The 26,825-nt window shown below is 40.5% G+C and overlaps 1 protein-coding gene across 1 annotated transcript in view; it reads left to right on the top strand.

Annotated features, from left to right (window-relative positions):
* Positions 1-26,825, top strand: part of OSBPL3 (oxysterol binding protein like 3) — a 173,302-nt gene that overhangs the window by 42,713 nt on the left and 103,764 nt on the right. Inside the window, exon 2 of the mRNA XM_019651984.1 lies at positions 8,168-8,270. The gene's annotated coding sequence lies outside the window, so the exon portion shown is untranslated. The remainder of the gene's footprint in view (positions 1-8,167; positions 8,271-26,825) is intronic.

Consider the following 26,825-nt stretch of genomic DNA (forward strand, 5'->3'; position numbering starts at 1 on the left):
TAAAAGGTTATCTGACTGAAACTAATGCCAAGGCTAGTGGAGTTCTCCTTCTTAAGGAGCCATTGGATTCTGCAAGTGTTCAGAACGGAGAAGAAACATTAAGAAGAATGGTTGGGGAGCTGTCAGCTCTCAGTTTGTAGCTGTTTTGTTTTTCTTTGAGCTCCTGGCCTGTGCTGTGCCCATTTTGGGGACCAATCTGACATCCTTATCACTGTTCCCCACCTCCTTGGTTTCAGTGATCTTCCCTTGCACACCACCTCAGCAACCCACTCAATGGCCACATCCCAGTACTCTTGCTTCTGAGGTGGTTATCTCTGAAATACCCTTTCCTTTGCCAGAGCCCTTATCTTTCCCGCCTGCTTTCTCTCACTGTACCTGTTATTCAGACCCTGTGAATTTATTCCCCTGATCCGACCCTGTTTTCCACCTGTCTTGCCTTTGCCTCCCCGACCCACTTCATCACTTCTTCCCTGATGTACCTGGACAGTATGGTCAGCCATTTTGATGACCTGTCATAGGTACAGTGATTCCCTATGGATCTGCGATAGAAGCACTCGTCTTTTTGTGGAACTTGGAGTCAACAGTCTACTTCTGTCTCTGTTTTCACTTCATAACAGATTACTGTCTCCCTTCCAAATGTATGATTTTAAGCTTGATGTTACTTGGAAATCTTTTTGCTGATCCAAACTTTATACCCCTTTTCATTTTCTGTATCAGCTACTCCAAACCTTTATTATGTTCTTCAAGGATACCACTTCCCTCCACAATCACATTCTTAGCATTTGAACTTGTCCTCATTTTATCTAGAAACAGAGGTCACTCGGAAGAAATTCTCCTAACTTTATATACAGCCCCCAGCGTTGTTGATATTTCCACCCCTCCGTGATGGAACTGTGTCATTCCATTCTAAATCCTGTTTCCCAATGCCTCCTGATGCCATCCTGGCCAGTCTATAGCTTTTGATACTGTTGAGTGTTCTATCAGTTGGGGATGATGTTGCCTGCAAATAACAGACAACCGAAATAGACAAGGCTTAAATAAGAGGCTACAATAAAAGAAGTTGGGAAGTAGGGCAGTTTTAGAGTTGCTTAATTCAAGCTGGACAGTATCATCAAGGACCCAGTTTCTTAAGTTTTCCTCCCTGCCATTCATAGCATGGTAAATTTTCTCTCCAAACTTGCCCGAGGGTCCCATTGTCCAGGACTGTGTCACAGGCTCCTGTCTAAACCAGTCAATAGCAGGGGAATGGTGTTAGCTGACAGGTTCATCATGGTTTATAGCCTGGGGGTTGGGAGGAGCCCAGGCTGTCCTCGAGTACAGAACTTTCCAGTAGCTGAATTAAACTGGAATTCTGTTAGCAATTACTGGTAGCATCTAGGGACCACCTCCTCAGCAATGAAAACTTTGCTCCTTTGCATGGTGAGCACTGCTTTTCTTCCTTCTCTGAATATTCTCTATGTCTTAACTTCCTTCATTGATTTTTCCCCCCTCTTTCTTCCTCTTAAATCTTGGCTTTCCTGGTGTAGTCACCTCACTATCTCTTAATCAGTGTTGTTTGCTGGGACTGTCTTAGTCACTTCTAGTGATTTTCATGTGGCAGTTACATGCTGACAGCTCTTAAATCTATATTTCTCCAGTGACCTCTATCTGTTGAGCTCCATTTCCTTTCTTCTGTCTGTTCTTGTGTTCTGTGTCTTGATTCATCACACTATTTACTATGGCAAAAACCAACTAAAAAGCTCCATTGTCCAGCCCTCCTTGCAGCTAGGTATGGCCATATGACTAAGATCTGACCAGTGAGTATTACTTAGGAGTATTGAGTAGAATTTCCAGGAAGGCTAAAAAAAACCCAAAAAACTCTTCAGCTGGGAGGTATGTCCTTTTTGCCCATATCCCTTCATTTCTGGCTTTCAAATTTGAATGATGGCTAGAGTTTCATAGGCCACCTTGGACCGTGAAGGTGGTGATCTTGAAGGTAGAATCCAGAATAGAAAGATCTGAGTTCTTTATGACCACAGAGCTGCCATATAAGCTTTGGAATGCCTCCGTCTGGATTTTACATGGCAGATAAGCCCCTGTTTAAAATTTAGGCCACTGTGTGTGTGTGTGTGTGTGTGTGTGTGTGTGTGTGTGTATGTGTGTTGGGTGTCTGTTAATTGCAGCTAAGCGTACTTCTGAACAGATATTTCTACTCTTTTTATCCAAGCAGAATATAGTTTTCTTTCCTCTCCCTCACTACCTAATTTATGGATTATTTTGGAAATAGCTCTAGATCCTAGAAACAATATAAAACTAGGACAAGAATACCCGTTCTACACTCATAGATTTGTTCAAATTAAACAGTGTGACTATACCAAGTGTGGGCAAGGATATGTAGAATGGAAACTCATATTTCATTCATGGAAATATCATTTGGAACAACCACTTTGGAGAATAATTTGGCAAAAAATAGTTAGGTTTAAGATGTTAACACCTCAGAACTCCATAAACCAGCAGTTCTATCTCCAGCTATCCAAAAGTCTTTTACAATGTACTAGGAGGTGTGTGTGCTCTGTTCACTGCTCTACTGTTTGTTAGAGCAAACAAACAAACAAACAAACAAACAAACAAAAAAAAGCAGCAACCTTAATGTCCCTGAACAAGATATGGATAAATAATTGTGTATTCAATCAGCTAAATTATACAGAGCTGTTAAAATGAAAAAAGGAGAACTACATGTGTCATTATGGATAAATCTCAAGAATAACGTTGAACAAAAAAGTTAAGTTGCAGGTTATATTCAGCATGATGCCATTCATATAGTTTAAAAAAACAAATAAAAATGCATTAATTAGTATCTTCTATTACAACTGCTGCTGCTGCCCCTATTCAGGGTCTCATTATTTTTCACCTGGTATACTTCTGAGTTCAATCATTTATCTTTTTTTCCCCATTCTCTCCTTTCCAACTCACTGTAAACACTGCCACCAGTCTAATCCTTCACTTAAAAACCCTTAGGTTTCCTACTGCATATAGCATAATGCAATCCAAACATTTAGCATGATGGTCAAGACTGCTTCTAAAACCATCTGCCTTCACGTTGTTCCTATTCGGTGTACCTGTCCTCTGATTGGGTCTTCAAGGTTCTTGTGCCTGCAGGCAGACTCTGACCTGGGAGGATTGTCTCCTCCCCTCCCCCTACCTGCCTCTTTTTCACTCGGCAGAGGCCAAAATGTAAGCTTTCAAGGCCCAAATCTGGGGTCATCCTTTGTCCGGAATCCTTCCACCTTCCCACTCCTGGACAGAATGGATTGTTTACTCCCTCGTCTACTCCCAGGCCTTGATTCTCACTTGATGGTATAAGAACCCGGTTCATTGCATAGCAATTTTGACCTTGTGAAGAGCAGGATCTTTGTCTTAGGCATCATGAGGTCTCTGGAACGCTTTTGCATAATTTCAGTGCGTGCGAGGTCTGTGGTCATTAAAGGTTGTATTGAAAGAATGTACTTGGTGGGTTTTTGTTTGTTTGTGTTTTGTAAATTGTGAGAGGAAAAGTTAGTCCTAAAGAAGCCTGTATTCAATGTCTCAGCTTCCTTTGAAAAATTCACACAAATTGTAACACATTGAGCTTCAAGTTCATCTTTCACTAAAACTGGTAGCTTAAGGCCCCTTCATTATAGAGTTGATGGGTGCTGTGTTTTAGGGGAGTGCTAGAAAGGATTGTATTGGAGATAGTAAAGTTAACGTCTCAACCAGGAGAAACCTAAGAATGAATTAGGTGGTGGTAAAAGGAAAAGGTTCCCTCCCTGAGAATATATTGGGTTGTCAGAAAAGTCATGATGCATTTTTGCAATGAAAAACAGAAAAAATATGTCTTGAAACCAGAGGCCAAACAAGTCCAGGGCCCATGCTGCCTGCTCTGCTTAGCCAGTGGACGGACATAGGAGTCGGGTCAGAGAATAAGCGTTTATTATCAGAGCACCAGTGGTCTGAGGGGAGAAAAAAAACATAAAGGAAAGAAACACCTCCAAAAACTGCCTTCTCTCTGGCAAAGTGGCTCTCTGGTGGAGTCATCAATCCAGGAACAATGATGAGATTAACCTGGTAGACCACTGAGACTGTGATCAATAAGCCTAAGTGTATTAATCATAAATTTCAGCATGACTTTCTAAAACAGGGAGCAGGGTGGGACATGGGACATTCCCCAACTCAAGCCACAGGGGCTTGATCTATTGTTGAACTATAGGTAGGTCAAGGAAAGGTGAGTCCGGGAACTCGGAGAAGCCTCTACTATGGGGATGCCAATCAGGCCCGTTTCGGGATCACCCTATAAATACTGTTTTGTAATTTTTTAAAACCTAGTCAATCTTAAACAAGTGTTCATGTCAACCAATAGAGCTTCATCATTTTTTTAAAATTCAGGCATAACTTATAGTCTAAATCGTATGAATCTTAAGTGTATAGCATAACCACCATCCAGATCAAGATACAGAACGTTGCTAGCACTGCAAAGGCTCCTGTTTAGGTCCTTCGCAGTGATGGAACAGCTCTGTATCTTGGTGGTGGTTACATGAATACATATACATGTGATAAAATTTTATAGAACTATGCACAATACACATACATTAACACATGTGCATGCAAAAACTGGTGAAATTTGAGTAAACTCTGTAGTTGAGTTAATTGTATTGTGCCAATGTTAATTTCCTGTTTTTTAGTTGTATATAAGATGTTACCATTGGTAGGAACTGGGTGAAGGATACGCTGACGGTTCTGTACTATTTTGGCAACTTCTTATGATTCTGTAATTATTTTTTTAAGTTAAAAATCTCCCTTATGCCTGTTTTATTATTTTAATAGATGTCTTATAGGTTATTGTGTAGCTATACAATAACTTAGTTAACCAATTCTCAATATATTTTCCAGAGTTTTTACTAATACAAACTTTGCAATGAGCAATCTTGTACATACTTTTCAAAAGAGGTCTTATTTTAAAAAAGAAAAAGTCACTATGAGGTTCTTGTAAGTCATTTTTCAATGACTACCTACAGTTTTCAAGATCATGCATTACATAAAATGACACAATCCTGTGCAGTAAGGATACTGAACTCTCCCAGGAAAAAGGCATTTCAGCAAAATTGTAATTTCTGGCTTTTCCAACTGCCTATTGCCAAAAGCCCAGCGCTGTTGAACTGAGCACCAGGGAACAGTAGATATAAATGAAAGTGCAGCCTAATTCAAACATAGGTCATTACATTGCTTCTCAAAGGCAAAACATTTCTAGAAAAGATTCTTTCAAAGCTAACCTGCATGGCAAAGTCAGTTTCACAGTCTTTATTTAAAGAATAAATCCATTTGAGTAGTTATGCTAAGTTTTCATCTCCATTTCTAATCTGATTTTGAGAAGATCAGCCCGAACATGGGCTTCTTGAAACCATAGTGTATTTTATGCTACTCCTCAGTGGTTAGGGGAAAAAGATAGATAAGTTTTTGATAAGTAAAGATTGTCTTCTATTTTGGTCCCCCAGGTACCTTCTAGTCTAATAGTTGATGAAGGCATTTTTCTGTTTCTGCTATTTTATAACAATAGTTTTCATTTCACTTATATTCTATTATTGACAATTTTGTCTTTGATCCAAGAAACAATGTTATTTGCCATTAGAGCCTCTAACTCAGACACATGAAAGGAATATAATGAAAAGATTATTGTTTCTCAGATGTCCAGCAAAGAAGATTTCTACTTGATCTACAAGATCAGTGTTGAGCATGCTGTGTAATATTTGAATACAAATTTGGTAAGGTAATTGATATTGGTGTTTTTCAAATGAGACCTGCATTGAAGTGGTGCGAGTTACCTTTTCACATATAAAAAACTGCTCTCACATGACTTTATTTTCCATCACTTCCAAACTCTTACTTTTGACTCCAGCTGAGAAAATTGACTTTCTCTCAGATTCCCAGTTTAGAACAATTACACATATGGCCTGCCTTCCCTGATCAGTTTCATCACATTCCGTCCATTTCTTTTTTTAAACTTGGCCTTTCTCGTCTTATGCATGCCATGGAGCTATTTATAGACTAAACCAATGTTATGCCAACAAATCTTAGTATTATTGTTTTACCCATTTTATTTATGCCATATATAACGCTTCCATATCTTTACATAAGTATATTTGACTCTCTTTGGCTGAAATTCCAAATTTTGATAGCCAAAGCAAAGTTATTCACTTTGGGAATCATTCATCTATTTCCTTTTCTCTCCTAATATCTAATTATGTAAACCTCAACTTTGGATAAGAAATGGGAGCATATGCAAATACTTGCCTCCACTAGAATTTAAGATAAAATAATTATGGAAAAGCAAATTTTCTTTCTATAACATGCTTAAAATTTTGCTCAACTATTACTTTTGGGGGGGAACAGAATTATATTCAGAAATATCATTAATGACGTGTGTTCTGTCTTGTGGGGTTAATCCAGTTTGGGTTTTTAGACTGGTCTGTGATTGTCAATATCTTTACAGTTTTCTGGGTGTTTTTGTTCTCCTTTACATGTTCTGCTTCTTTTAAACTATTCATAAACTTAAGATGCTGTTATGCACATGAATTTATTCAGTAAATTTGGGGACTGAATCAGAGTCTGTCGAGAGAGAAACCGTTCTACAGGGCTTGTGTTTGCAGAGATGCTTCTTACCTTCCTGGGTCGGTTGCTTTTGAACTCCAGGACAATGTTAATAAATTGTTGAGCCGAATTGCCTCATATTTGACTCCCTTTTTGGGAGTTTGCAGGTGCTACTAGTGATCTTTCCCTCCTTGAACATGTATAATGAATATCCTCTTTATTCTGCATTTTAACCTTGAGCCCTGAAATCCCCTCTCAGCAGGGCCCCAGGTCTGCAGGTGGCTGCCTGATGGCCTGTTATTACTCCATGAATCACTGCTGGCCTTATTAAACTATTTTGGGCAGCAGCCTTTCCATTCTCCTCCCTTGAACCGTGAAGGCTGGAGATGCTACAGCAGCATAGGTCGATTGTGGAATTTGAATGTGAAGGAGAGAAGGTTCACTCGTTTGTAGCATAGCATTCAACCTCATAGAACAGGAGGGCGTCTACGCTCACGGAGGCCACTTTGTGTCTTGAAAGTTTCTGTTTTGTTTTAAAAACGGATCCCAGAAAGTTCATTCTTGAACATCTAGCATTTAAAACGCTTGATTGTAAGGGAGTTTGGTCTCTCCCCCACCCCACCACCTCCCCTTCCTTTTGCTTTCATTTCCTCTAGCAGATCCACGAACCTGGTTTGTGTTGGTGGTTTGCTCTTGCTCTTGTGTTCTAACCTCCCTCCAATCCATAGGTCCACAGTGTGAACTGTGACCAGGAAAGGCAGCACAGCATGTGAATGAGAAGGTAGCCTCAGGTCAGGCGCCCCTTGGAATCCCAGTGATGGTGGGCAAATGACAGCACCTCTTTAAAATAGGGAACATGTGCCCAACCTCACAGGGTGGTAAAAGGATTAAGATAAGACATGTAAGAACTAGTTCATGGGAAACCTGACCTCTGGTTAGAACGAGTCAGTAGAGAAAGTCCTCTGGCCTTTGTTAAGGAGATATATTATAATTCATAGAGTCTAAATGTTTCATTTTAAAGATCAGTCACCGAGACCCAAAGGGGTTGTGCTGGCCTGATGACACATAGCTGTACATGGAAGAGCGAGGGTGGGGACCGAGATTTCCTAACTCCTAGTCCTTCCTATATGTTTCCATGATACCACGGAACTTCCCCCACGTGTTGCTGGCTCAGGGCCATGGTTGAACTGCTCTTAGCCATGTTGGTGGAGATATTTCTTGTTCATTAGAAAATGCTTTTTCCATATGCTGTTTCATACTTCTCTTCATTTCTTTACCCCTGCTGCAGTAACAAACTAAATTGTTATCAGCCACACATTTAGTGGTTTAAAACAGTACAAAGGGATCCCCTTACAATTTTGGGGGTCAGAAGTCTAGCGTCAAGGCGTCCGTAGGGCCCCGTTCCTTCTGGAGGTTCTTGTGAGCAAGCTGCTTCTTTGCTTTCTCCAGCTCTTAGAGACTCCCTGCATTCCTTGGCTCATGGTCCCATGCCATATCTCCTTTTCCATCATCACATCTCATCATATTGCGTTCTACTAACTATGATTTCCTCTCTCTCTCTTTTAAGGATCCTGTGATTACACTGGCCCCACATGAGTAATCCTGGGTAATCTCACCATCCCCAGCGCTTTAATTTAATCACATCTGCAAAGTCCCTTTTGCCATCTAAGGTAAGTAACGCTCACTGGTTCCAGGGATTAGGATGTGGAAATATTTGGGGGCTGTTATTCTACCTACCACAGACAGATATCTGCCTTACAACCCAGAATCCCCAAATTATCCTCTTTCACCTATAGCTCTGAATGTTTCCAATTAAACCACATGTATCAGTGTGCTCACACACATTTTTGCTAGCCATTCGCTCTCCCTCTGTGCCCCATCATGAATTCCTTTTGTTTTTAGAGTAAACCTTTTCTAGAAAAACAAGGCACTGATACCACCTACTCAAATGACCGTTCGCCCGTCTCGGCGTACCCTGATGTGGAGGCAGTGGTTGGGGAATGGATGTCTCAGCGCCTCCCCACAGCTCATTTGCTTTCTCTAAACATGTACTTCCTATGAGATTATTAAATAATTTTTAGGATTACCAAAATCATCTTTAAATTCTACCATGTGTATTTGGGGTTTGGATAAGGAGAGGCTTGCCTTCTTTTTTTGGATGCAGGTCATATTTGAATGATTGTCAGCAGAAATCTCACTGATGAATTTATGTAATCAGTGGTCCTTCATCTAAACCTGGGGACCTTCAACCCTTAAAGGCTCCAAGGAGGGTCGTCAGGGAGCTGGACATCTTGGGACCGTGCAGAGTCACCTAATAATTTTTCTGGAAAGACTGGACCATAGCTTTCATTAGATTTTTAAAGAGATTAGTGACCCAGGAAAGGTTAGTGACCAACTGAGTTGATGGCAGCTAGTCTATTTTCCATTTCCCCGAATAGGTAAAGGCCCTTAGAAGTACACTACATATATATTTTTTAATACCTTATAGGATTTTTTTTAGCTGCAACTCAACTTCCTCAATTCACGTGAAAATAGACCTCCCACTGAAGCCCATGTCTTTTTTCAATGTCAGCAACAAAAGGTTTATTTTTTTTTGCTGGCATATTCTGAGATATCTTTAGAACAAGATACGGGAGAACTTTGTGACGTGTAATCTGAATCTTGGATAGGCAATATATAATTTGTTTGTTTAGACAGGGATTAAAGATAAAAAGTGTTGTTTTTTTGTTTCTCATATCCTGAATACCAGTTGTTTTATTTGCATTTTTTTCTTTTCATACACGTTTCTTTGGAACTGAAGACAAATTTCCTTTAGTGTTCTGCCATGCGTTTCTCCCTCACCTTTGATTACTCTTTATCCTTTCTTCTGACTCCTTAAGTTTCCTCATGAAGAATGTATGATATTTTCCTGCCTTTATCGTTCACTTTGCCCTCACCTTCACTTTACTCTTCTTATCTTGCCTTACAGGAACCCAAAGGATAGATGAGGCTTACCAATAGTAAAGAAATATTATCTATGGGATAAAGCATAATAGGAAATGAAGTCGGGTGCTGTGCTGATTGAGTCACTCCATACAATTTAAAACTTAGTGACCAAAGGCGATTGCTTGTGCTTTTGGAATCATAAAAGTGTTTAAAAACAGGTGCAATTTGGAATGAAGTGACTTGACTATGAAAGGGAATTTGTTAAGGTTCACTGATATGGCAAACCAGCTTCAAAGCACCAGACAAAGAGGGAGCCTTTCATAGAATGGAATCTCCTTTCTTGATTTTTTTTTTTAACGTGTGGTGTTTTGAAGAAAATTATTCCTTTGGCATTAAATAGGATATATATGAATTTTCTCTGAAAACCCAGGGCATTATGCAAAAATAACACAACGATTATGAAAGGAATATGCTGTTTTTGATAAAACTCATTTATGTTCATTTTTATTTAGAACAAGAATTTATAAGTCTTATTTGGCCTGACCTAACCATTTTGTAGATTGAGGGAAAAAAAGAGGTCAGGATAGATGGTTTTTACAGCATTATGCAACTTCTTAGTGACAAAGTTGGTGATAAAACCCAAGACTTCAGTCCCCAACCCAGTGAGGTTTCATTATTCCATAGAAAGAGGAACAGGTTGAATGTTGAAGGAAACAGACTTCATACCTTGTAAATGAAACCACAACGAGGTACGCCTATACCCACCAGCAAGGCTAAAATTTAAAAGACTGACAATACCAAGTGTTGCCTAGGATATGGAGCAACTGGAGCTGTCAGGCATGGCTGGTGGGAGTTTAAAAAGACACAGCCACTGTGGAGAGCAGCTTGGCAGCTTCTAATGTGAAGCACACTTACCCTGTGGCCTAACAGTTCTGTTCTTACGCTTTTACCCAAGAGAAAGGCCTACGTGTGAATGTGTATGGCAGCTTCATCATCATCACAGCTAAAAGCTGGAAACAGCTCATACGTTCAACTGGTGAACAGATAGATTGTGGTATTATTTATATAATGAAATACTGCTACTCAGCATAAAAAGGAAGGGACTGCTGATACTAGCAACGTTGTGGCTGGAACTCAAAAACATTATGTTGAGAGAAAGAAACAGACACAAAAAGAGCGTCTTCTGCATGATCCCATTTATATAACGTCCTAGAAGAGGCAAAATGAATTGAAGGGTGAGTGGGGAAGTTGACTGCAGAAGGGCACGAGGAAACATTTGGGGTGAGGGAAGTTTTATAGGTTGCTTCAGGTGCTGGTTACATTGGCATTTCCATTTGTCCAAACTCATCAAACTGTACACTTATACAAGGGTGCCTTTTATTGTATATAAATTGTACCTCAATAAAGTTGATTTTTCTGAAAAATAAAAAGATAATGAGAAGCTAAGGTGTTGAGCAGCAAAGCACAGGTGGTATAAAGCAGAAAATATTTTTACCCTGCCATCAAATGTTCTCTAATCTCATTTTCTCTGTCAAAATTATGGTCCTTCTGTTATCGTCCCTTTGCCACTTGTCTGAGCACACAAGACATAACGGCAAGCAAACGCACCATTGTGAAAAAAAACACAAAACTGAACAATCCACCCATGCTCATTTCCACAAGCAAGTCTCTCCTGTGCTTGAGGATATTTTTTGCCAACTTCAGCAGGAATCACGGGAATCATTTAGAGCTTCAGTTATTAATTCTTTTTCAGTTACCCAAATTCTACCAGCACAACTACATGTGCCAATAAAATGACACCTGGAGAAATGCCAAGATCTTTTCAGCTCTCTAGAAGGAAGTTTAGAGGATTTGTAGACTGAGTAGGTTGAATTCACAGCCATATTCTCTGCTAAAAAAAAATCTAAAAATAAAAATGTTGGCATCACAGTTGGTGTTCCAAGTCATATTTTAAATCCTGTAAGCCTGTGGCTTAGCAAAATGCTATTCAGAAAACCCTGAACTGCATGTACAGTGTATCCTTGTCTTGCCAACTCCCCTGCCAGCTTCTTTCAGACATTTCTTTCCGCAGTGTCTGAGACTAGAATTGAAGTCATATGAGTCCCCTTGAAACAAGGTCTAAACATAAGGGGAGAGTAGCGCTGCTTCTAACTGAGTTAAAGATTGCCAAGAGCTTTCTCTTTATGTGCTGGAGGATTATTAAGTAACTCTTAGAACCCAAGGCATATTATGGAGAAGCTAATTAAATAAAATTAGTGATTATATTCATTCCAGTTTTCTTTTGCTCAATGAAAACCAAATAATGCCACCAGTATTCTTCGTTGCACGTAGGCTATATTACTTTCACATTGGGTGCATTTATTAGTTCATTCATGGAACATTGATTGAGTACCTATCATATGACAGGCGATTTGCTAGACCGTAAGTTATAAACATGAAAAAGGACACTGTCTGTCCTCCAGGAGCTTACACAGTTCAATAAGGAGACACGCATGCAAACAAATCCTTTCATTGTAATAAATACAGTTGCTAGAATAAGGTATGTGCAAGGGCAGCCTGGTGTGTGCCAGCCTGGCAATGTTAAGTCCATCTGATCTAATGTGGAATTTAAGGCCAATATTTCCTTACTGATTTTCTGTCAGGATGATCTACCCTTCGATGAAAGTGGGGTAATCAGGTCCCCTACTATTACTGTATTGTCTATGTCTTCTTTCAGGTCTCTTAATATTTGCTTTTTGGATTTAGATGCCTGTATGTTGGGCACATCTAAACAATATTTTTAAGTGTTATACCCTCTTGTTGGATTGACCCCTTTATCATTATACAATGATCTTCTCTGTAGCTTATTTCAGTCTTTGTCTTAAAGTTTATTGTGTCGGATATAAGTACAGCTACCCCAGCTTTCTTTTGGTTTCCATTTTCATGGAAAATAAATCTCTTTCCATCCCTTCACTTTCAATCTGTGTGTGTCCTTACATCTGTAGTGAGCCTACATCTGAATGAATATAGATGGGTCTTGTTTTGTTTTGTTTTTTATCCTTTCAGCCACTCTATGTCTCTTGATTAGAGAATTTAGTCCATTTGCATTTAAAGTAAGTTGTTGATCCATGTGTACTTACTGCCATTTTGTTAATTGTTTTCTGGCTGTTTTGTATTTCCTCTGTTCCTTTCTTCTTGTCTTGCTCTCTTCCTTTGTGATTTTCTATAGTGGTATGTTTAGATTTCTTTCTCTTTTGTGTGTGTATCCGGGAATGTTAGGCAAGAATGGATAGAAAGCCTCATTTGAGCTACAACCAGGGTGGTGGCTATTGCACCAGGAACACCATGAGGTAGGAATGGCTGCTACAAAGGCTCAGAGACAGTTTGTGAGGAACTACAAAGGGATGGGTGTTGCTGGAAGGTGAGATGGGAGGTGGGTACTAATGGGAATTGAGGCTCGTGTGTAGCACAGAAGACTTGAGACTTCTTGTAGGGTGGTGGTCCTCAGTTCCATGCATTTTAATCAACTGGAAAGCGTCTGTGCATTTTAATCATCTGAAAAGCATTTTTAAAAGAATGTTCATACTTAGATCCCATGACTGTTGAATTAGAATCTTCAGGAAGAGGACCTGAGCGTGTATTTTTCTTTAAAATGTTCGTGGATGATTCTGATTTGTAGCCAGATTATCCATGATTTGTAAATAATGAGTATTCACCGAAGACGTTTGCACAGGGGCATGACATGATCTGACCTGTTTACACTGAAAACTGGAGAGCTTTTTTATGAACCAATGTTCGTCTTGTATACACTGCTTCGGAAGCTGGAAATAGGTCATTATCATTTTCCTCCATTCAGAATACCCAGGGGGTAATTGTTCTAGGCAGAAAGAAATAATCAGTTCCAGTTACTGCTACATCCTGTTATAGGAGCCCACCCCCCTAGTCGCTGTGTCTGCCTCTTCATCACACTAGTGCAAAACTGAAGGCTGATATGATTTTACTCTATAGCTATTTAAGGATCATTTTAATGTAACTGAATACGCTTTTTATCTTTCTAACTCCAGGTGTGCCATTCGGTCTTAAAAGTAACCCATGGAAACCAAAACAGCTATTCTACTCAACCTTTTCCATGGCAGGACTAGGGGCAAAATAATAGTTGTGGAGTTGGCCATTTCAAACCTTAGCCAGCTCTCTGACCTGGAACTACATTCAAGTGTAAAGGAGAAAGCCTGATTTAAACACACCACTAGTGGAACCCTCCTCCGTTCCTGCTTTTCTCTTCTCTGTGTAACCCTGGGATGCTGCTGGCTACACACGGCGAGAGAGAAAGGCAGTGAAATGTTCCCATCTGAATAGGAGCCACTGAATGCATTTTTAGCCCGAGAAGCTAAAGGATGCTCTAGTGGATTTCTTCCTCAGGAATTTAACTTGGAAGGAAAGCCCTCCTTACAGAGCCTACCTGAGACATTTCAGTGCTTCTCACTTTAAGCAGAAAAATGGCCGAGTGGCCACCGAGAAGGAAGAAAGTTTATTATTCAATGGGAGGCCTAGCAAGGCGAGATGTGGAAACTACTGGGTCCTGGAGGATTTGGGCTGGAATAGGGTTATTTCTGCTATTCCTGAAAAGATATCTGGCCACATACTACTATAGGTGGGCATCCTCCCTAGTGTCAAGACCCAGAAGACAAATAAGAAAGTCAGGTAAGTATACCGACCTCACGCCCTCTATCTCCACGTGCTTCTGGGGTTTTTGTTGAAACGGATAACTGAGGGGAGTTTGTTATGGTAGCTATAGGTCAGTGGAAAGCCTACCAGGCTCGTGGCTGCTGTGCTCATATACGTGGTACTTAAAACACCGAACTCTGTTGTCACACCATTCAGTAATCTTTAAAACAATTTTTGAATGTTAATCGTATATATGTATATAGGTCCACTGTGCTCTTCTGTTATAAAGACCCAAAGACATATATAAAAATGATAAATTGCTATGCCTCCTCCCTTGTCCCCTTTGCATATACGTATGTACACACATAAAAAATACATGAAAAAGAGGACACTAATAGCAGCTGTATATAGTTGATTTGTTTTATCCCTAAAGAAGGGGCACACCCTGAGCCAGGACACATCTTAATTCCGGGGTGGACCCTTGAGGAACACAATTATAGATCTAAGTAGCCCAGGACAGAGGGGATCTTGTTGCAGCACATGAATAGCCTCTGGCTGCCATCAGATTGATGAGACGCTCATGTAGCTTTGGGGCAGCTGATTAAGCTGGAGATCCCCCACATCACCAAAACATTGAAAAATGGAATTGAAAAAAAAGAAAAGAAAAATGGAATTGACTGCCCCGAAAAGTAATAAGATGCCCCCCTGTGGAGTATCCACAGCAGTGAAACCTAGCCTGACCCTAGGTGGGCAGGCATTGAGGATATTTTTAGTAAATCAATGTCAGCGCGACCTTATTGGGAGGAAAATTGGGTAACCACATTTCTCTGTCGGTAATCCTATGTAGGAGTCCATACTGGGTGTCATAAGAATAGGAAACTCACAACTGGAGAAAAACAAGTACAAAGGTGTAAGCGGATAGACTCTTACTACATTTTTCCCCTCTCAATTTAAGTGATTAAATGTATCATCTTGAATAGGTTCTCATTATAAAAATGTTGAAAATACGGACAATTAATAAGAAAGAGAGGGCAAAATCCCCATCATCTCTTTGGCTGTTTTCTTGTGATCTATATTTTCAAGATACATTTTTCCATGATTCTATGTACTTTTTAGATTTAGCATTTTTTTTTAACATGAACAATTTGCATGTTACATTCTTCATAAATATTTTTACAGGCAATATTTTTCCTGCTACAAAATAATACATAACTGGCTTAACTTCTCCTCTACTGTTGTGCAGTAAGGTTGCATTCACTTTCCCCCAATTACAAATATTTGGTAAGAGGGGAACAATGTTTTCTAACGTTTTGATGACAGTTACTAAATAGGTTACCCAAATATTTTTTGCTTATTTATACTGCTATCAGCAATAGGTGTTGAAATCTGCCAGCTCTTCCTCTGGCTAAATTACTTTTCTGATGTTATGCATGGAAAATGGTGTCTGAAACTGGATCCGGAAAGGGAGGGTGTTGTTGGACTGATGCAGGGGCAGCTCACAGGGCCCCAGGGCAGGCAGCACGGCTGGAACTTGGCAGGTCAAACACGGCCTGCCGTCACGCCGCTGGCCCCGTTCCCCACCAGGTCACCCACCACTCTCAGCCTCCCCATCTGATTTGTTTCTCTTTGTGTGTCTGATACTTTGCCCTTGGCTCTGTCTCTGTGCATGTGTGTATTGTACGTCTGTCTGTCTATGTGTCTCACTCTGAATTTCTCTGTGCCTGTGGTCTATTTCTCGTTGTCTGTCTTTCAGTCCCTCTCTCTGTCTGCCTGCCCTGCCTTCCCATGGTCTCATCTCTGCTTTCCCTGCCCATGGCTAAAAATAGCTAAGCCTTGTGGTGATCAACGTTGGCCTCTGCCCTTCCCTGTGTCTTCCTTCCAAATTCTGGACAAAGTGACTCTGGTTGGTTCAGTTTGGTCAGTGCAGTGGCTGCCCTTAGTTGGGGTCACCTCAGTAGCCAGGCGGGGGAGGGGAGGAGAGGGGCACAGGGAGAGGCCTGTTCTTAGAAACAAGGGTGCTGAGGAACAGAGCCCCTCTTACAGATGAGACCGTGTGTAGTCCCGATCCCCCAGTTATGATGTGCCTCATTCTACAAAGACAATTCAGCAAGTGCCTGAAAGAAAGAACTGAGATTCGCGAAGACCCTCTCTTGAAAGATAATCCTCTCTTGAAAGATAATCTATCATAATTGATGGACACTATCTTCTAGGTTTAGGCTTGCTGCCCCTAAGCTTGAAGAAGAATTTGCTTAATTGGTCCCATTGCTGCTACAGCGTGTATGTAGGGAGAGACTACACACTGTAGAGACTCTTGATGATCATATTATATGTTTGCTTTTTCTTTCTTGTTTTTTTCTGCTCTTAAAACTGTAACTCAACCCTGGCTTTTATTTTATTTTAGTTCAGTTTTTCCTTTTGTATTGACCCCAAGGTAATTAGTTTACTTTGTATTCAGAATTAACCCTGTGGTTTTCTATAAGGAGGTTGATCCTTCACTTTTCCCCAAGAAGCTCTCAATCAGAGAGAGTGTGGCAGGTCCTGTGGGGGGTGGGGGAGGAGAGTGGGGGGAACACAGATCCTTGACCTGAAAACCTGAAGCCTGGCTGGGGGATTAGGCACAAATAGCAGGGATGACAGTAAGGCCGTGAGTCAGAGCCAGGTGGTCAGGCTAGAATGAGGTCAGACTGAGGACTAGGGGCTAAGCTGGCAGTTCAGTGTAAGTCAGAGGAGAGCTAGGAGCGGGGACAAGGACAGGGTGGGAGAGGACTAGCGAGGGTGGCTTGCGTTGTTACAACTCTTGTTTTGGGTGTATTATAATGACGAATCCCTTAATACATTCTATTTCTTTCATTGTTTAATGAGTGATACATACCAGGGGTGCCAAAAAATTGTATACACATGACTTGTATTCATCTTCTGTTATCAGTATATATTGAGTATTATAATTTTAATAGTTTTTTCTTTTCTTATGGGATACATTTTTTTGGCACCCTCTGTATTTGTGAAGCCATGTTCTAAAGGCACCAACGTATCCACTGAAAACTTAATCCCCCCCCCCCCCACAGTTCCCTGCGGGAGAACAGATTGCTAGTTGAGGAAATCAAGGCGCAAAAAGGCAAATGGCTCCAGACCACACTGACAAGGGCATCCCTGCTTTTCTAACACCGAAGTTGTGCTATGTCCAGTCCGCCCCACTGCGCTCCGTTGGGACACTTCACAACACAGCCTAGACACTCAGCATTTATGCGTGGTTACTATCAATATTTTTTTAACCATCTGTTTTCTATTTCTACATAAGTGTTACCTCTTCTGAGGCCAGGCCAATCCCATTCATCCCTATCACAGTGCATATAAGTTATTCTAGGGTTTTGAAAAAAATGAATTAGGTCCACAATACTAAGGTGTTAAAGGTACAGAGACCCCACAAATGACTTGGAGGTGCCTGCTATATACGTACGGCCTCTGTGCTGGGTGGAGGACATACTCATGGTGATTAAAAAACCACCTGCATTTGGCCATGAGGGACATTTAGAAGTTGCCGCAAGTCATGGCTTTTCATGTATCTTCTCTATGACATGTATTTTGTTTTTAATCCAGCAGTTAGGCTTTCTGTATGAATGTTGTACTTCAACAAAAAGTTGTTTTTTTTTTTTAAAATCCCATAATGTGAACTCTTTTGTTGCTTTCATTTCCAGATAAGCTGACATTTACTGAAATTAGAACTTTGGAGGAGAAGCAAAAAGCCATAGACGCGCCCAGCCATATAGGTTCCTTGTGAGGGATTTGCGTGTCTGAATGAGAGTAGGGAGGGATTCCCACCGTGGGCCATGGCTTGCATTTGTCCACTTGTTTAGGGTTCCCGGGGAATGATGGGACCAGAGAGTGTGCACCCTATTTCATGATGCTGTCGCCGGGGTGCTGCCACTCTGAGCTACGTTCTGGAGTTGAACTTGGAAGGCAATATGCCCCTGTAAGACGTGCCATCAGCTCTCTGATTCAAGTTCATTGCATAGACCTCTCTGGGATCCCCTGGGTATGTGACCATGAGCTAACAGATTTCTATGAAAACATGTGTTTTGAATTTCAAACAGCTGATTTATAACTACCTTTTGAAACATAACCTCTCAAAAGTTGGGAATATTTGTGCTTGCTGTATTTATCTTGCTCATTTGACTGCGGACAATGGAATTCAGGCTTTTCACTAGCTTGTGTTGTTCGACTAGTGACTTGTGTGGATATTGTGTACATAAGAGTATCTATTGTAACCTATGTGGTGGTATTTCTGAGAAGTAGTGTTCTAGTAGCTTGTTTTTCAAATGTGGGTCAGAGTCTTTGCTAAATGTAAAGCAAGGATATAAATCAAAGATCAACCAACGGAGCGTAAAGGTCATTTTAGCATCACATCCAGATTTGGCTTTTACTCTTTCTGTAAGGGCTTTACTTACACTCCTGATTGCTTATTAAAAGGCCCTCAGCGATCTAAGCTGGTATTGCCTACCAGGATAGAAGAAAGCCTTCAAGATCTTGGAGGACCCCATGTTTCATTTCTGGATATGATTGTCAGAAACCTCTCAAATGAAGTGGAATTCCCATGATCTATTTGTGAGTTCTGAGATGACTAATGTGGCAGCCAGGGTTGACAAGTCTTGTCATGATTTGTATTGCTGTTTCCACGTGTTGGAGTTGACTTTCACCTTTGACTTTTGCTATTTCATTCTTTCCTTTCCATGAGTTCACTAGAACATATAGATTCAGAAGGCTTTATGTGGACTGGCAGGAAATTATAAGTTCCCATGTTTATAGTATCTTGCTCTTTTTTTTTTTTTTTTTTTTAGCTGAGCCATCCTGCCACCTGTTGGCAGCTCAGCTCTGGCTGGGCATCGAACCACTGTTTCTCAGAGCTCACACTCTTGAGCGAGCTCTTAACCAACTGAGCCACTTGGCTGGCTCCCCATTTGTTTTTAATTGAGTATGATACTTTAAAGCAGTCATGGTGGAGTTCTCAAAACTTTACTATTGGAGTTTCTTCATCTCTTACAGAGCCCAGAATAGTTCTTTTTTGAATCTTAGGACTAGATCCCAGCATCACATATCCAACTCAGAAAAGTAGATATTCCCCTCAGGGCCAGTGGTTTCTGTGGGAGAAAATGGGTAACTGCATATCTGATTCTATTTGATTCAAAGATTCTTTTTAGGCAGGGAGGATTTTTTATTGATATACAATTCACATACCACAAGCTTTACCCTATTAGAGTGTATAAGTCAGTGATTTTTTTTTTTAGTACAGTCACAAAATTATGCAGCCATCACCACTTTCTAATTCCAGTACATTTTCATCAGCCCCAGAAGAAATCCCATACTTCCCCATTCCCTCTACCTTCAGGCTCGGGCAAGCACTAATCTACTGTCCCTAGATTTGCTTATTATGGACGTTTCACATAAATGGAATCATACAATATGTGACCTTTTTTATTTCTCTTTCTTCACTTAGCATTTACCATAATGCTTTATCAATGTTCATCCACATTTAGTATGACTCCATTTTTATTCCTTTTTATAGCTGAATAATATTCCATTGTATAGTATCTTAGTCAGTTTGGGCTGTTATGACAATTACTATGACTGGTTGGCTTAAAACACAAACATTTATTTCTTACTGCTCTGGAGGCAAGATCAAGGTTTTGGTGGAGCCATTGTCTGGTGAGAGCCCACTTCCTGGTTTGTGGATGGCCATCTCCTTGTGCCCGCACATGGCTGAGAGCAGAGAGAGAAACCAAGCTTCCTTTTTATAAGGGCACTAATCCCCATTCATGAAAACTCTATCCTCCTGAGCTAATTACCTCCCAATGGCCCCCACCTCCAAATATCATCACACTGGAGAGTAGGCTTAAACATATCAATTTTGGAATGACACAAGCACTCAAGTCATAACATATGGATATTCTACATTTTGTTTATCTGTTCATCAATTAATAGACATTTGGGCTTTTCCACTTTTTGACTATTTTCCATTGTGCTACTATGAACATTCTTGCACAAGTTTTAGTGTGTACATGTGTTTCAAAGTCTCTTGGGTATATACCTAGGAGTGGAATTGGTGCATCATATGGTAACTAAGTTTCAGAGCTTAAAGGTCATTTTGCATTTGAATAATCTACTTTTCCCAGCACCATTTGCTGAAAAGCCTATTTTTTTCCCCATCAAATTTTCTTGGCACCTTTGTCCAAAATGAATTAGCCATAAATGTGAGAGTTTAATTTCTGCTTTCTCAATTCTATTCCATTTATCTATATGTCTATCTTTATGCCAGCACACACTATCTTGATTCCTGTTCCTTTGTGATAGTTTTAAAATTGGGAAGTATGAATCTTACAAATTTGTGAAGATTTTTTTTTGGTATGCTATTTATATCTACTCTTCTACCTCACATTCTTTGAGATATCTTTTCTCTGCCATCATAAAGTCATATTAGGAATATTACTTTGAAGTGGCCATAAATTCAGTTTCAGACCTAACTTCATGATTCTTATATAAAAGGTATGGATTTGGAACCAGGCATATGATAAAAGTTTGACCACTCGCTCTGTCTGTTTCAGTTTCTTAACTGTAAAATGAAGCATAAAACCCAAGTCAAAGGATAATTCTGAGAATTAAAAAAATATAACATATATAAAAGCATCTAGCATGGCGCCTGGGAAATGTGAGATGCAAAATAAGTATCTGTTGCCTTTCCCATGCCCTTCTCATGGATGCAAAAACTTTCTTTGTACCTTGTAAGGTCGTTCTAAGTTCTTCCTTCAGGTCAGCCTTCTTCCATTTAGAAAGTTTTCCCCGAAGTCATCATATGGATTGGTATTACTGAGTTTTCTAGTGTATTCTGTGATGTTGTATTTGTAGCACAGTGTTTCAGACTTCGTTCAGTCTCCAGTGTCTAGAATTGTGCCTGACCAATAGTAAGTGACCAATAAACATTTGTTAAGTGGATACTTTGTGGATTCCATTTTCTTGTTTTCTTGGTAAATATAGTGCAGATTTTTTAGACGTGTATTTTTTTTTAAACTTTATTAGGGAATAGTGTGTTTTTCCAGGACCCTTCAGCTCCAAGTCAAGTAGTTGTCTTCAATCTAGTTGTGGAGGGCGCAGCTCTGCTCCAAGTCCAGTCGCCATTTTCAATCTAGTTGCAGGGGGCACAGCTCACTGGCCCATGTGGGAATCGAACCGGCAACCTTGTTGTTCAAAGCACACGCTCTAACCAACTGAGCCACCTGGCCTCCTCTTAGATATGTTTTTAAGTAAGCCTGTGTAACAGTTGCACGAGTATTTCATTTCTGAGATATTTCCCACAAGACATTTTGAGCAATTTGTCCAGTTAACTTAGAGTGCCACTCCCTGGAGTAGTTCTTCTTTCCTCCACATGACATTGTACTTCTCATTCAGATGTTTCCTCTTCAGAGTCATTTAAGGTCAAAATATATAGAAAAGATTGAGCCCCAGTAGTAAGCTTTAGAAAGCAAGGGGAGGCGAATGGGGAAGTTGGGTTTGGGGAAAGATATGATCAGAGACCAAGAAGGGACTTAAGGGAGATTAGGTCAAATAAAGAAGCGTGGGTCCAGTCTCTGAACTTTGCTTATGGTTTTTATGCAATAGTCATGGTTTCTCACCACTCTCTACACCTCTCAAGTCTAGACATGAAACTATAAGCAGAGAGTATCCAAGTGTTATTACTGGCTGTTATAAGCCCGATTCATAGCCAAGAAAAGGTGCTTGTGCATGTTAAGCTAGTTAATCTATATGACAAATAAACCAACCATTAAAGGTAAGAGTTCAAATCATTTCATGAACTCATAGGATAATGAAGTTTTAAAGTTAGACAGGGTCATCAGGCTGAAGGATTATTGGTGTCACCTCAGGTCAGACAGGTTTGGAATGAGTTCAACAAAGGTAACAGATGTGGCTTTTGTTGTCTGCTTGCTTTAACTGCAGGACCTCTCAGATCCTTTAATGTGTTCATATGTATCACTCTGTGTCTTTAAGAGGGAATGTGGTTTAATGGAATTGTAATAGATATGTATGATATGGGGGGGCGGCAGATTGGGGGAGGAGGGTTGTCACTTTGAGGGGTAAAAAGTATAGCTATTGCACTGTGTTGTATACCTGAAACTAATTTTTAAAAATAAATTAAAAAAAAAAAAGAGGGAATGTGGGAGCACTCCCCAAGGTGACCGGTCTGTAGGGACTTATTTTGTTCCCCCACAGGGAGCCCCCTGTGACTGGTATTTAGCAGAGTGCATTTTGAATAATTATGATCCAGGATAACACCTTTATTTTTCAGACATGACGTCTGATTTCTTAGTCTTTGTGGGTTGCTGTTTCTAGGAAGTGTCATGTTTGCTGGTACATGACATGGAAGCTGACTGTACCTGTTGTCTAAGAGAACTGTCAAAAGAGCTTAAATTAGGAGTTAAAATCAAACTCCTGAAACACTGTGTATGTGTACCTACATAGAGCTTATACAATACCCTACCTTCCAGGATCTAATTTTTAAAAACATGTTGCTTGTATAGGTTGGTCTCTGTGGTGCCTAATAAACCCTGATGTAATGAACTCGTAAAATTTGATTGCTGCAGCTTTTACTCCTTAAGATGGAGGACAGGAAGGGCAGGAGGGTGGGGACCCATATAAAACAAGACCACTGACTTCTGCTATGGAGTAAACAAAAAACACAGACAGCTAACCTTTTGTGACTGGAATGCGTTTTTGGAGTTCTGTGGTAGAGCAGGCTGTAGCTAGTTACAAATTTGGGTACAGGCTATGCTATACTTCTGATAGTTCTTCCATCTTCCCTCTCTGGACTCACACACCCATACTTCCTTCTTTCTTCCAAGTCCTCTAATAGGGATTGTTTATTTAACTTTCTTTAAAAGATGGGGGGAAGAGGAAAGGAAGGAGGGAGGCAAGGCGAAGGGAGAGAAGGAGAGAAAGGAGGGTGTAGGTAGGTACTGGAATTGGTCTTAGTGGTATAGCTGCCTTCACTTCCGGTAAATCTAGTTTGTGTGTGTTGGCGTGTCACCATTGTGGTGTAACAGCCGCACAGATGGGATTCCCAGTGTCAGTGGTTTCCATTCACACCTCTAGTTAAAAGACCCAAGCTCCACTGATTTTCTTATCTACATTCTTGGAAGGTTTCTGCTTTTCCCTGCTTGATGACTGGGGAGGCGTGACTTAGGCAGATTATCTCATCGTGCAGCATAATGTTTCTCCAACTGAGACACCACCAGAGAGAGCAGGGTCAGGGCATGAGGACTGCTGGAGGTATCTGAGTCAGAATCTGAGATTGGTGAGTGTTGGGGAAATTAAGAGACGCATGGATCAGGTAGCCATTTTAAGAAAATGAACCATAGAAATCGGAAAAGTGATGACTGTTTTCTTTTTATTTCAATGATATGTGTCCCTTATTTTAAGGGGAAAAAAAATATCAAGCAAAACAGCAACAGCCCAAAGGGGAAATTAAATATTACCCAAAAATCTCAGCCAGAAAATAACTAATGTTAACATTTATGTCAGGATTGCCTCTATACATATAGTGAGAGAGGTGAGTAGAGGGGTGGATAAACAATGGGCCGAAATAATATATAAGATTGACCTGAAACTCAACATAGTTTTAAAAGTAAAATTTTCTACTTGATCTTACTTGAATTTAACAAAAGGAAAACAAATGGCTAATCTTCCAAATGGCTAAGTGGATTAGTTTTCTTACTTTTTCTTAGTTCAGAAGAGAGATATCTGGGAGTCAGCATGGGTTGAGAGTCTATAACAACATAATAAACAATCTAACACTTCACTCAGTGTCCCTCCCCTGATTTCAGATATTTGGTGCTTGTTTTATCTTAATTTTGTTAGGGTTTATACTTTTAACACTCAGCTATAACTCCCCTGCTGATTCCCCCACATACTTAATCCTAATCAATGCACGTTTAACCATCAGTCTTTTTCATGGCTTTGTCATTCTTGATAATTTACTGTTTGCTGGGTTTCTTCATCATTAGTCATTAAGGTTTCTTAGAAAGGGTTTCTGGATGCCACATTCCCTGAGTTGTTCTATCTTTGGGAAGTGTTGCCTATTGCCTTTATTTTTGAAAGACAACTTTTTCCATCGCCAAATTGTCTGCTAAAGAGGCTGTACCAAATTATATTCTGCTAACAATCTATGAGAATACCCATCTCGAATGGGGAACTTTTATTTAAGAATACCTGTTTCCTTGAAATGGTGGAATCATATTGGGCAATGGCTAAAATAAATTGGAGTTGGTAAATTGGATATCAGGTTATGGAAACGCTTGAATGTTGGGAAATTGGCTGTTTTCTTGGTGAATTTCTCCTCTCTTTGCCAAATTCGCAGCTTGCCTGCTGGCCAAATGATAGCTTCTGGGCAGCTTTGCTGAGCTGTTTCTAGGACTTGATAAATTTAGTGCTGGGATCCTCTCTAAAAGCTTCTCCTCATCTCTCCTCACTTTCCTGTAAAAAGTCATCTGGCTGGCTGAGGTTAGACTTTTGTTGCCATCTGAAGATAGTAGAAAGTGGTAAATATTTACATCTACCAAAAAAAAATAGCCTCTGATAATTGTTTGAAGGGATAACATTTTCTTTGTTCTGAAATATGATCTTTTGTTTCCTGTCATAGATTGTTTTCTTAAAACTGAGTAGCTAGCTGTTACAATCCATTCCTAAATGACTTGGACTTCACACATCTTTTTGTAACATGGTTTTCCATTGCAGCTGTGTGAGTCACAGGGTCTGATCCTTTTAGGGAAGCTCATCTCTGTTCCAACATCGTTTGAAATGCCTGGGAGTTGAAGTTGGGCTTATTACTAAATATCCCCGCTGATTTCATGTAGAAAACTAACAGCCGGTTTCAACCTGTAATGCATTCTCTCCAAACAACGGAGGGAATGGGAGAGACAATTTCTTAAATGGCTTAATGCATTTAAGTTGGGGCTATCAGACTCTATGGTAAGTCTGCTGTACGCCACCCATGGACTTTCTCAGAGCTGGTAGAGGGAAAGCACACGTGGGAGATTTCAGGAGGCAGAAGTGTCCTGAGATGTTCTCACTCTGTGCTAAAGGAAAGGACGGGGGAAATAAGTGGTTTAGAATGGTGTGGTCTAAAGCTCTGCTGTCCAATATGGTAGCGACCAGCCATGTGTGGCTATGTAAACTTAAATGATTTAAAATTAAATCAAATTTAAAATTCAGTTTCTTAGCTGCACTGGCTACATTTCAAGGGCTCCATAGCCACAGGTGGCTGGAGGCTGCAGGACCAGATGGCACCTAAGATCTATTGGACGGCTCTGGTTTATATTCTCATCTTTTATCTCATGATCATTCAGGGTTCATTGCAGCCCCACTGAATTGGTCTCCTATCTTGTCTGGTTTCTGGGCACAGATTGCCCTCAGCAAATCCTTTGTGTGGTGCAGACTAGAGCTTGGCACTTGGCACTGCAGGACCTACTGGATGGCTTTGTGGCCAAGGCCCAAGAGTTAGTCAGAGCCCTTACCAAAGGATTGACTGGGTCTTGAAATTTTTGACTCGTGAATTTAATAATAAAACTGCCCTTTAGCAATATTTAAATGTATCCACCTAGACTTTTACTTCAATTCCCTCTTCCTATTCTGGATGTGTGTTTTTGATGAAGTGTACCGTCCTGGATTCTGTCCCAATTGTACCCCCACTGGCTGATCTACGACCTCAGCAAGACAATTTCTCTGTGGCTCAGTTGTCCATTGAGAGCTCACTCCTAATCGCTGCTTAAGCTATTGAACATAAATGCCACATGATAAATGAGAAGTTTTGAGGTTTGTGAGAAGGTGTATTGAAAGGGTTCTTAGGGGTTTATCTTTTCATCTTTGTGCCCAGTTTTTGAGTTTCAATGTCCCATTTATGGTCTCTCTATCACTAGCAGACACATACCCATCTTGATGAGCTAACTGGCCCGTACACTCCACTCTGTGCATCGAATAAGTGACCTTCTAAGGGAGAGCTGGATTTGTTGACCAAGGAGCCCTCTTCCAAGTCAGACCTACAGGACAGGAGTGGGATGCTGTGGTCGGAGGAGCCTGCTGGCCTGAGGGTCAGGAGGAGGCGGCATCACTGCTGATTGAACTATGAGCCTTTTGGACCCCATGTTCTTATCCTCCCACCTGACTAGACTGGAGGTCTGCCAAGGGTTTTTGCCTAGTGTTGCAGTTATCTACTGCTGTGTAACAAACAGTCCCATACGCATACTACCATTTCTAACATAGTCTTGGAAGTCACACGGCATCGCTTTGGCCATAATCACAAGGCCGCTCAGGCGCAAGGGCAGGGAGCAGGATCAATGGAGAAGTATCCGTGTTACTTTGTAAGAAGAGCTTTGCGATGAGATATATATATATATATGTCTTGTCATCTTTGAAAAATACATCTTCCACACCCGGTCATGGTGAATCAGAATTGGAATCAACTCTCTCTAAGACATGAATAAGTCTTGAGGTCTGACCAGGGCCTGGAAACTGAGGCACTTCTCATTTTTCAGGAGATATTGTCATTGTTCTGTGCTGGGGCTGCTTTGCCTTTGTGTGTAAGGATGGGGGAGTCACCATTGGCATAGGACTGGGAC

This window comes from Hipposideros armiger, unplaced genomic scaffold (assembly GCF_001890085.2).
Source record: "Hipposideros armiger isolate ML-2016 unplaced genomic scaffold, ASM189008v1 scaffold_171, whole genome shotgun sequence".
Classification (NCBI taxonomy): Eukaryota; Metazoa; Chordata; class Mammalia; order Chiroptera; family Hipposideridae; genus Hipposideros; species Hipposideros armiger.